This window comes from Pinus tabuliformis, chromosome 4_2 (genome assembly GCF_031772625.1).
Source record: "Pinus tabuliformis cultivar Carrire ecotype Pingquan chromosome 4_2, CPIR1, whole genome shotgun sequence".
In the NCBI taxonomy this organism is placed as follows: Eukaryota; Viridiplantae; Streptophyta; class Pinopsida; order Pinales; family Pinaceae; genus Pinus; species Pinus tabuliformis.
This window is the reverse complement of record NC_142304.1, coordinates 286,051,044-286,061,293: the sequence shown is the minus strand read 5'-3', so window position 1 is coordinate 286,061,293 and position 10,250 is coordinate 286,051,044. Positions and strand designations below refer to the sequence as shown.

General features: G+C 33.8%; 1 pseudogene; it reads left to right on the top strand.

Moving 5' to 3' along the window:
- Positions 1-281: 281 nt before the first annotated feature.
- Positions 282-1,094, top strand: LOC149169114 (protein DUF642 L-GALACTONO-1,4-LACTONE-RESPONSIVE GENE 2 pseudogene; annotated as a pseudogene).
- Positions 1,095-10,250: the final 9,156 nt, after the last annotated feature.

Genomic DNA, 10,250 nt, shown 5'->3' with positions numbered 1-10,250 from the left:
TGCAGGTTTGGAAGTGGTTTGCTTCCAAATGGGAATTTCGAGGACGCTCGGAATTCCTCCGCTCTTCTGGGGAAGGTGATCATAGGCGAATTGCCCAAGTCGGAGACAAGGAAAGAGTAGTATACATATCCTCGGCAGAAAAGTAAGGTGAGAAGATCCTGATCGTTCCGCATGACGGCCACGTTGTACGGCTTGGTAGCGAGGGGGAGATCAGCCAACCGATTCATGTGCGCAAAGAATCATTTTACTCACTCACATTCAGCGTGGCTAGGACTTGTGTCATGCCAGAAACTCTTAATATTTCTGTTCCGCCAATTTACAGCAGTAATGGTTGGGATAGGTACGCTTGGGCATTCAGAGCTTCTTCCAAGGTTGTGAAACGTACAATGGCAAATCCCATAGAGGATCACAAGAATTACGAATGTGGGCCGCTCATTGATGGTGTAGTGATCAAAGAGTTCTTTCAACTTAAAGTCGTTAGTGAGTATTGGAGTTTAAAATTTTTCATTGTTAGTTTTGAATTGGAATTGTAGATTTGGAAAATATTTCGATAACATAAAACAATTGGTCAAATGTTTGAAATATAAGAGTGATTACTCTCAAATTTCTCTAGGAAAATGTAAGATCCCATAAAAATGTATTTGTATTTTCATTTTTGGTTTGGATTGTGGAAGCAGCTAATCTGATGCAATGGAAACTTTGAAGAGGGTCCTTACATCGGTTCCACTGACAGCACCGGGGTCCTCCTTTCTCCCATTGTCGAGGACATATTTTCTCCTCTGCCCGGATAGATCGTGGGGTCCTTTAAGCCCGTCAAATAATTGGACTCTGCCCATTTCAGAGTTCCCCAGGGCAAGCGTGATGTGGAGCTCGTTTCTGGCCTGGAAAGTGTCCTGGCACAGACTGTAAAGAGGCACCCTGGGAAATCGTACCGCTTGAGTTTTGCTGTGGGTGATGCAGGGAATGCATGCAAAGGATTGATGATCGTGAAGGCGTTTGCCGGCAAGGAGACGTTAGAGGTTCGCTACGAATCGAAGGGGACGGCTGGCTTCACTGTTTCAAAATTTTTACAGGGGCAGAGCGGAGTAGTTTAGCTCAGATATTAGTTGCCGCAAAGCAAGTCAGCAAGGAAATCTACACAACAGGTTGATTTTAACACACAATTCACGGCAGAAAAAAAAAAACAGAGTAAAAGTAAAATGGTTGCGGTAAATTTATTTAACACCACATCTCAACGTAACATTTTTTATTATATTTCAAAACAGAGGGAAATACATTTGCATGATAAATTGGACGCTCTTTCAACATAACATTTTTTATTATATTTCAAAACAGAGGAAAATATATTTGCATGATAAATTGGACGCTCTTTCTCTTAGTGAAAGAAGAAAAAACAAGAAAGATCTTATTTGCGGAGTAACACAGGGTATTCACTCCACCAAAATTCGCTTCAGGTTTTTCTCTTTACCTCTTAGACTTACACCCTCTCTCTCACTCAACCTTGCAAATGACTTTTACATTCATATATTTATTGAGAACATACATTTTGACTCATTAATTCATTATGGAGCAAAACATCAATACACAACAAGGACAATTTTACATAATAAATGGTTTCCTGAACTTGCAGGGTTTGTGGAGTGTGGGCAATAGTGGTGGAGTAAATGTTTGCCCATACCTATTTACCAAAATTCATTAAGTGTTTTAAACTCTCTGCTATGTTGCGAAATGGTCAGCAACATATTTCTAATCAGACTTTAGTCCTTCCCCCTGCAAACAAAATCACAACCTGCAAAAATACTTTGACAAATGTGGCTGCTTTGAGAGTGTTTAACATGGTGGTTGGGATTAATATTTCCAACACTCCTCCTTAATCACAACTGCCGCCATTGACAATTCCCAAACAATCTCTGAGATAAACAAAACTTTCATGTGCCAATGGATTTGTGAAAATATCTACAAATTGTTCCTGTGACTTGCAGTGTTGCAACACAATTTCATCATTGTTAATCAACTCTCTAATAAAATGATATTTAACATCAATATGCTTGGTCCTCTTGTGAAAGATAGAATTCTTTGACAATGCAATTGCAGAACTGTTGTCGCAGAAAATAATTGTCGTTCCCTCCGGGTCGTGGTGAAGATCCCTCAACATCCTTCGCATCCAAACTGCTTGACACGCTGCCGCTGTTGCAACAACATATTCAACTTCTGGTGTTGATAGTGACACTATTGGCTACTTCTTGGAGGCCCATGAAATGGCTCCAAAACCTAGATAAATATCATATCCTGACGTGCTCTTTCTGTCATCGAAACTTCTTGCTCAATCATTGTTAGTGTAACCAACCAACTTGAAATCATTTGTTGCAACGTACAAAATACCACACTGTTTTGTCCCATTGACATACTTTAGAATTGTTTTCGCTGCTTTCCAATGTGTTTCATTGGGTGTCTCCATGAACCTCGACACCAAGCTCACCGCATACATTATATCTAGCATAGTGGCGGTCAAATACATCAAGTTGTCTATCATACTTTTGTATAATGTCGAATTGACATCGCTGTTGCAATCTTCTTTGCTCAACTTCAACCCCATTATAGTTGGAGTTGATGCGGGTTTGTTGTTTTGCATATTAATCCTCTCCGAAATGTCTGCTACATACTTTGCTTGAGAAATAAAAATGCCATTTTTTGTTTGCTTCACTTCTATGCCCAAAAAATACCTTAACAACCCCAAATCAGTGATTTCAAATTCACTCTTCATGACTTCTTTGCAATTAGTGATAATCAGCTACATATAAGACAATAATGAGAATCTTACCATCACTCTCTTTGATGTAGAGAGTAGGCTCACTGTCACATTTGTCGAAACCATTGTCCAACAAGTAAGCATATATCTTGCTATACCATGCATGCGGTGCTTTCTTCAGCTTATAAAGAGCTTTCCTCAACCAATACACTTTGTCTTATTGGCCTTCTACCTCATAACTAGGTGGTTGCGCAACATACACTTCCTCTTTCAGCACTCCATTCAAGAACATTGATTTTATGTCCATTTGATACACTTTCCATTTATGTTGTGCAGAAATTCCCACAACTATACACACTATCTCCATCCTCGCGACTGGTGTGAACGTCTCCCTATAATCTCTTCCATGTCACTGCTTGTATCTTTTGACAACTAGCCTTGCTTTGTGCCTTTCAATCTTTTTGTCAACGGTGCTCTTTGTCTTATAGACCCACTTCACTCTAATGAATTATTTTCCTTATCGAAGTTTCACTAACTCCCATGTCTCATTCTTTTCTATTGCTTCTATTTCTTCCTCCATTGTCGCAACCCATTTTATTCTTTGACTGCAGCGTCAAAATGGATTGGGTCATTTACATGACAAAATAATGCAAATAAGGAATTTAGACCAACGCTACTATCAACTTCACCTTGCTCATAAATTTCATTTAAATTTCTAAATTTTGGTCTTCTTATGCTCGCTGAAGATGGGCTTTACATGTTACTTGGTGTTACGCTTTGCGGCATGCTTGGAGAAGCACTTTCTTGACTGTGTGACGATGTCCTATTATTTGTTGACATTGTTACTTATCGTCTGCTTTGTTGCGCTTGAATAGGAGTAAACAGAGTCATTGTTGAGGAATTGTTGCTTGCTGTCAATTCCTCTTTGTTCTCATGTGGTATACATGCTTTGACATTGGCTGTCTTCTCTAAAACTCCATCCCATGCTTTCTCTTCTATGAACTGCACATCTCTACTGATTATTGCCTTCTTGGTTGATGGATTGTAAAGCTTGTATGCCTTGGATTCATCATTGTATCCAACAAATATGCATTTCTTCCCCTCGCTGTCCAACTTCTTCCTCAACTTATCTGGGACATGTGCATATGCAACACATCCAAAGACTCTCATGTGAATGCCACTATGTTTTCTTCCACTCCATGTCTCTTTAGGAACCACATTTTGGATGCTTTTGGTTGAACATCTATTCATGATATACGTTGCACAAGCGACAACTTCAACCCAATAATCATTTGGAAAATGCTTTGCCTTCAACATACTCCTTACCATCTCCATAATGGTCCTATTTTTCCTTTCCGTTACATCATTTTGCTGAGGTGTATACTTTCTTGTAAATTGCTTGTGAATTCCATGTTCCTTGCAAAATCAAAGAAAGTCACTTGAGATGTATTCGTCGCCTTTTTTAGTCCTAAGGACTTTGATGTAATGTCCACTTTGCTTCTCGCCAAGAGCCTTGTCTTGGAGAAAGAGCTCAAATACTTCACTTTTCTGTTTTAGGAGACAGACTCATGTCTTCATTGTGTACTCATTTATGAAGGTCAATAAATAATGATTGCCACCAATTGATGGTGTTTGCATTGGTCCACATAAATTTGAATGGACAATCTCCAAAGATGCATTTTCCCTTACTGACTTTCCTGTTGGAAATATTTCTCTATGTTGCTTGCCCAAGATACATCCTTCACATAGGTTGTCTGGTTTTTCTATGAGTGGAAACCAGTTCACCATGCCTTTCTTATGCAGTAAATTCAAAGCTCTGAAGTTGAGATGACCAAATCTCAAGTGCCATAACCAATTTTCATCTTTGTCCTCTGCTTGATAGTTCACTTGTGTAACAGCTGCAACTTTTCTTTCATCGTCTTGTGAGTTCATTGATAGTTGTGCTTTTGCACCTTCTTCCTTCAAATCTGATCTTATTTTTAGAAGAAACATTCTATTGTTTGTCATCTAAACCTTTACAATCAATTGTATGCTTGGAGGCCTATCCAAAATTGTGCACTCATCATTTTTGAAAAAGACATTGTATCCCTTTTATATGAGTTTTCCAATGCTTATGAGGTTATGCTTCAGACTAGGGACAAAGTAAATATCTGAGATGTACTTCTTCCCCCCCTTCTTTGTTAGGATATTAATTATTGATGAAAAATATTTTTCTATTAGTCCCTAATGTTACTTCAGATTTCACATTCTCATCAAATTTGGAAAACATTTCTATATACCCTAACATGTGGTTGCTACACCCTGAATCTAGATACCATATAAAACTTTGTTTTTTTTGTGCTGCATTACAAGCTAAAAACATGCTATCATGGTTTTGATTTTATTTTGTGAAATTTACACTTGGTTTGTTACTAATGTGATATTGCTTATTTTTACATTCATTTGCATAATGACCATGCTTCTTACAGTAATGACATTGGACTTTAGATTGACCATACCTCTGACCTTGTGTTTGATTTCGACTTGGGCTTTGACTTGGATTTTGATTGTTTCCACTTCCACTTGAGCTTGAAGGGATGCTTCTTCCACCTCTGTGTGGGTTTCTTCTTCTTCCTCTAACTTATGATCTTCCTCTGCCTCTACCTTGACCAAATGAAACTCGTGTTTTGAAGGCATGCTCCAATGAAGAGCTTTTTGCTCTATTGAGTTTATGTTCATGAGAAATTAGTGATGCATGAAGCTCATCCATTGAGAACTATGATAGATCCTTTGTCTCTTCTATGGCCACAACAATGGCATCAAACTTTACTATCAAACTTCTCAAAACATTCTCAACTATTCTTATTTTCTCAAGTATCTCACCATGAGACCTGATTTGAGTAACCAGTCTAATTACATGTGTAAAAAATGAGTCCACATTCTCATAATCTCTCATACAAAGTGTTAAATTTAAAATCTCTCCTAGCTTTGTTGTCTTCACTTTGCCATGCCTTGGTAGGTTGTTTAGAGGTGTCCCATGCTTGCTTGGACTTCGTTGCTGGCACAACCCTTGGGAAAATACTTTCATGAACTGCTTGAAAAATGTAGAAGAGGGCTTTTGCATTCTTCTTCTTGTTGTCCCTAACCCTTGGGAAAATACTTTCATGAACTGCTTGAAAAATGTGGAAGAGGGATTTTGCATCCTTCTTCTTGTTGTCCCTCAACAAATCTCTTTCTGCTTGAGACAAAGCATTGTATGCTGCCGTATCTGCTAGTTCTTGAAAGTCATTCTCTACCAAATCCCAAATGTCTTGAGAAGAAAACAAGGTCTTCATTGTAATAATCCAATAATCATAATTTTTTCAAAGTCATTGTCCACCAAATCCCAAATGTCTTGAGAAGAAAACATGGTCTTCATTGTAAGAGCCCAATAATCATAATTTTTTCCATTAAACTGAAGTATCTGAGGATTAGTAAAACTTTTTCTTGGCATGTTCCATTTGTGAACAAAAGAAAACTTTCTACGTGCTGGTAAATACACTTCAAAGGAAAAAACAATCTGCTTTCAAAACAATTTTTTAATTGCTAGTAAAAACACTTGTTTTTACACTAACAAAGTTTAACCTTTTTTGATAGGATGTTGGAAAAGTTTTACAGGGACAGAGGAGAGGACTAGCTCAAAAATCAGCTGAGTCTTCAGAAATCGCAACTACATAGGCTTAATTAAAACACAGAATTTTATAGAGGCAGAGGAGAGGAATCTAGCTCAGAAATGAGTTGAGTCTTGAGAAATCGCAACTTCATGGGCTTAATTAAAACACAGAATTTTACAGGGGAGAGGAGAGGAGTTTAGCTCAGAAATTAGTTGAGTCTTGAGAAATCGCAACTACACAGGCTTAAAGAGAGTAAAAGAAAAATGGTCCCAACTACACAGACTTAATTAAAATGCAAAAATCAAGGTAGAAAAAGAAAAAAACTGAGTAAAAGAAAAATGGTCACAGCTACACAGACTTAATTAAAACACAAATCACGGCAAAAAAGAAACAGAGTAAAATAAAAATGGTTGGAGTGTGGGCAACAGTCCCGGAATAATGTTTTCCCATACATATTTACCCAAATTCATGAAGTTGTGGGCAATAGTAGCAAAGTAAATGTTTGCTCATACTTATTTACCAAAATTCATTAAGTGTCTCAAACTCTCACTGTGTTGTGGAATGGTGAGAAATATACTTCTTCTCAAACTTAGGAGTAAATATTTGCTCATACCTATTTACCAAAATTCATTAAATATCCTAAACAAATTACTTTTGCTCAAATGGTGAGCAAATTACTTTTGCTCAAACTTTAATCCTTCCGCTTACCAACAAAATCACAACTTGCAAAAATACTTCTAACCAATATGGTGACAAAATATTTAACGCAGTGATTGAGATTAATATTTCCAACCTTGGCTACTTCAATTATCACATTCAAAACCGATGCTCCAAAGAGTAGCGTGTATCTCATGAGAAGTGAAGGCTGAAGCTCCGTGTGCGGTCCAGTGGTGGCAGTCGTTGCTATATGGTCCTTACCTCATGAATAGTTCTTCCATATAGCCTCACTCATTTCCTTGGCGGTTAAGACTATATCTCTTGCTAATCGTGTTTTTCAATCGTTTTGATTACTACGTAATATGAGTATCTTGATTTGTTGCTTAATGGAAGCTAGTGGAATGGAATTGGTAGCTTCAGATGCCTAGTTTTCTCCATATCTATCCCGTGGGTGAAACAGCGTGACATCAATGCCGTTAACAGCTAGCTCAATTCACTCTAAATTCACTTGGTTTCACCGGCCATCATTGATGGCAAGCTGAAGTTTTAATGAAAGTCTATTTTAAGATGGATGATCTGAATGATTCCTTTCACCTTTCAATTTATATAGATTGATTATTTTTATTTACATTGCAAATTCTAATAAAAATAACTATCTAAACGTTTGAAAATCATAATAATGTAGAAGTATTTTATTCTAAACGATAAGTCTAGAAGATTTTCAATAATGTCAAACAAACACAATTTAAGTGAAGTACTATAACATATTTTATTTTTGGTCATCTCAAATTTATAAAAAGATAACTAATATTCTACACACCAATAAACCACTCCTTGATCATCACTAGCAAGCCTACGCATTGAAGCTATAAAAGCTACCATAATTTTTTTGTAAGCCTTAATCTTATATGTAAGTTTATCAATAAGTGTAGATTAATGGGATTGTGCGAGGTTTAGTTTTCACTTAATCACCTTACAAGAACGAGAACGAGTTGGAAATGGAAACTATTTTTAAATTAATCATATTATATTTAATGTATTATTGATATTTTTTTATAATAATTAAGAAATTAATTATCTTTATATTTATGCTAATAATCAAGATTAACTTTAATTTTTAATTTAATTGTTAATATTTTTTTCTATAAAAATAAATATATAAATAAATAAAATAATCCCTCTCTAAATTCAATCTATCTTAATGTCATTAAAAATAAAAAGTTGTATTCAATGCATTATTCAACCTATCTTAATGTCATTAAGAATAAAAAGTTGTATTCAATGCAATATTGGTATTTTTTTGCAATGGTCAAGAAACTAATTATAGTTATATTTCAAGCTTGTAATCAAGTTTGGCATTGGTTTATATTTTTATTCATTTTATTTTAATGGTTAATATCGTTTTTCCATATAAATAAATAGAATATTTTTTTCTTAAATTCAATTTATAAGAACATAAAATTGTATTTAATGTATTATTAGTAATTTCTAATATTGTTAAGAAACCAATTATTTATATATTTTATAGTAGTAATCAAATTTGACATTGACTTATAATTTTATTCATTTTAATTTAATTATTAATATATCTTTTCATGAAAATAAATAAATAAATTACTTAACATATAATTTGACATATTATAAATATCTCTATAAAATAGTTATTTGTATTCCTAATTTGTATTATATTTTAAGTTAAAAATCAATTCTTATGAACATTGACATATAAATTTATTCATCATCAGAACCATAATAGATTTTCAACTGATATCATAATTTTCATAAATGTTTTTTCTTTAATATAATGTACAAATAATTCAATACAAATACAAATACTCATATTTCAATAATAACATAATATAATTTTGTACCTTATAAATATTTTTTAATATAATTTAATATGAGTATTTGTCTTTAAAAAATAGAGTAATAATTTGATAATTTAAAAATAATTTAATATAAGTATTTATATTTTAAAAACAAGGTAATAATTATATCAACAATGTTAATAAATTGAAAACAAAAATTTAAAACTAATTTTACTATGTAATATTATAAATTTACTATCAAAATTTCTTCAACGTATTATAAATTCACCAATTTATATACACACCTTTGAAAATTACGAAGTGATTCAACTTGTTCCCTCCATTAAATTCTTTACATTATTTTGCGAACCAATCAGACTTATTGGATTATAATTGTCAAAACAAAGATATTGAAAAACAATTCTAACAAAGAAATAGAAAATTAGCTTTTCCCATTGCTTTTAATATGCCACCAACGATTAAATGAAATCCTCGCCATCTTAATATTGTTCCTCTCTGAAAGAGTAAGTATATATATATATGTGGTTGACTTAACTTTTTTCCATTCTAATTTTTCTATTCTAATTTTTCTATTCACAATCAAATTTTTACATAGGTGCGCTCTAATTTATAGTACTCTTTTCCATCAGCTTGTAATTTAAGGAATGGGATCAGTTTCACCAATCAACAATCTATTAGGCTAATGCACTTTCTTTTAGCGCACCAACATACCATAGTCAACAATTTTCATTATTGGAATTTCAAAGATTATGATTTGTAGATAACTTTCATTAAAGATAGCCTTCATTGCATTCATAAATATTAAACTATAACTCAACATTATTTCTACATCAATTATATGGTTCCTTCATTGCATTCATAAATATTGAACTATAACTCAACATTATTTCTATATCAATTTTGTAGTTGCTTATATAGTGAGTTTGTTGTGTTCTTAAGTGAATATATTCTATATACTATCTATACTAACCTTAGGCTATAAAAACCAATTTGTTTATCTAAACAATTCTCCAAACCTAACATCCATTTTTGAATAAAATAATTCATATTTATAATTTAAATATTTAATTAAATAGCATAACATATCACATCATCTTTCTTTTATGCTACTATTTCCTAGAGCTTTATGGCATTTCCTTTGCAACATGTGCTGCAATTGCTAGTTTTCAAATAAAACATTTCATATTTATGATTTAAATATTTAATTAAATTACATAACATATCACATCATCTTTCTTCTATGCTACTCTTTCCTATGTTTCAGCCTTATGGAGTTTCCTTTGCAACATGTGGTGCAATTGCTAGGTGTAGCATTTTCATAATACAATGTGATGTGAATAACAACACCACATATTTTATGCCACAATTTATGGATATGATTCC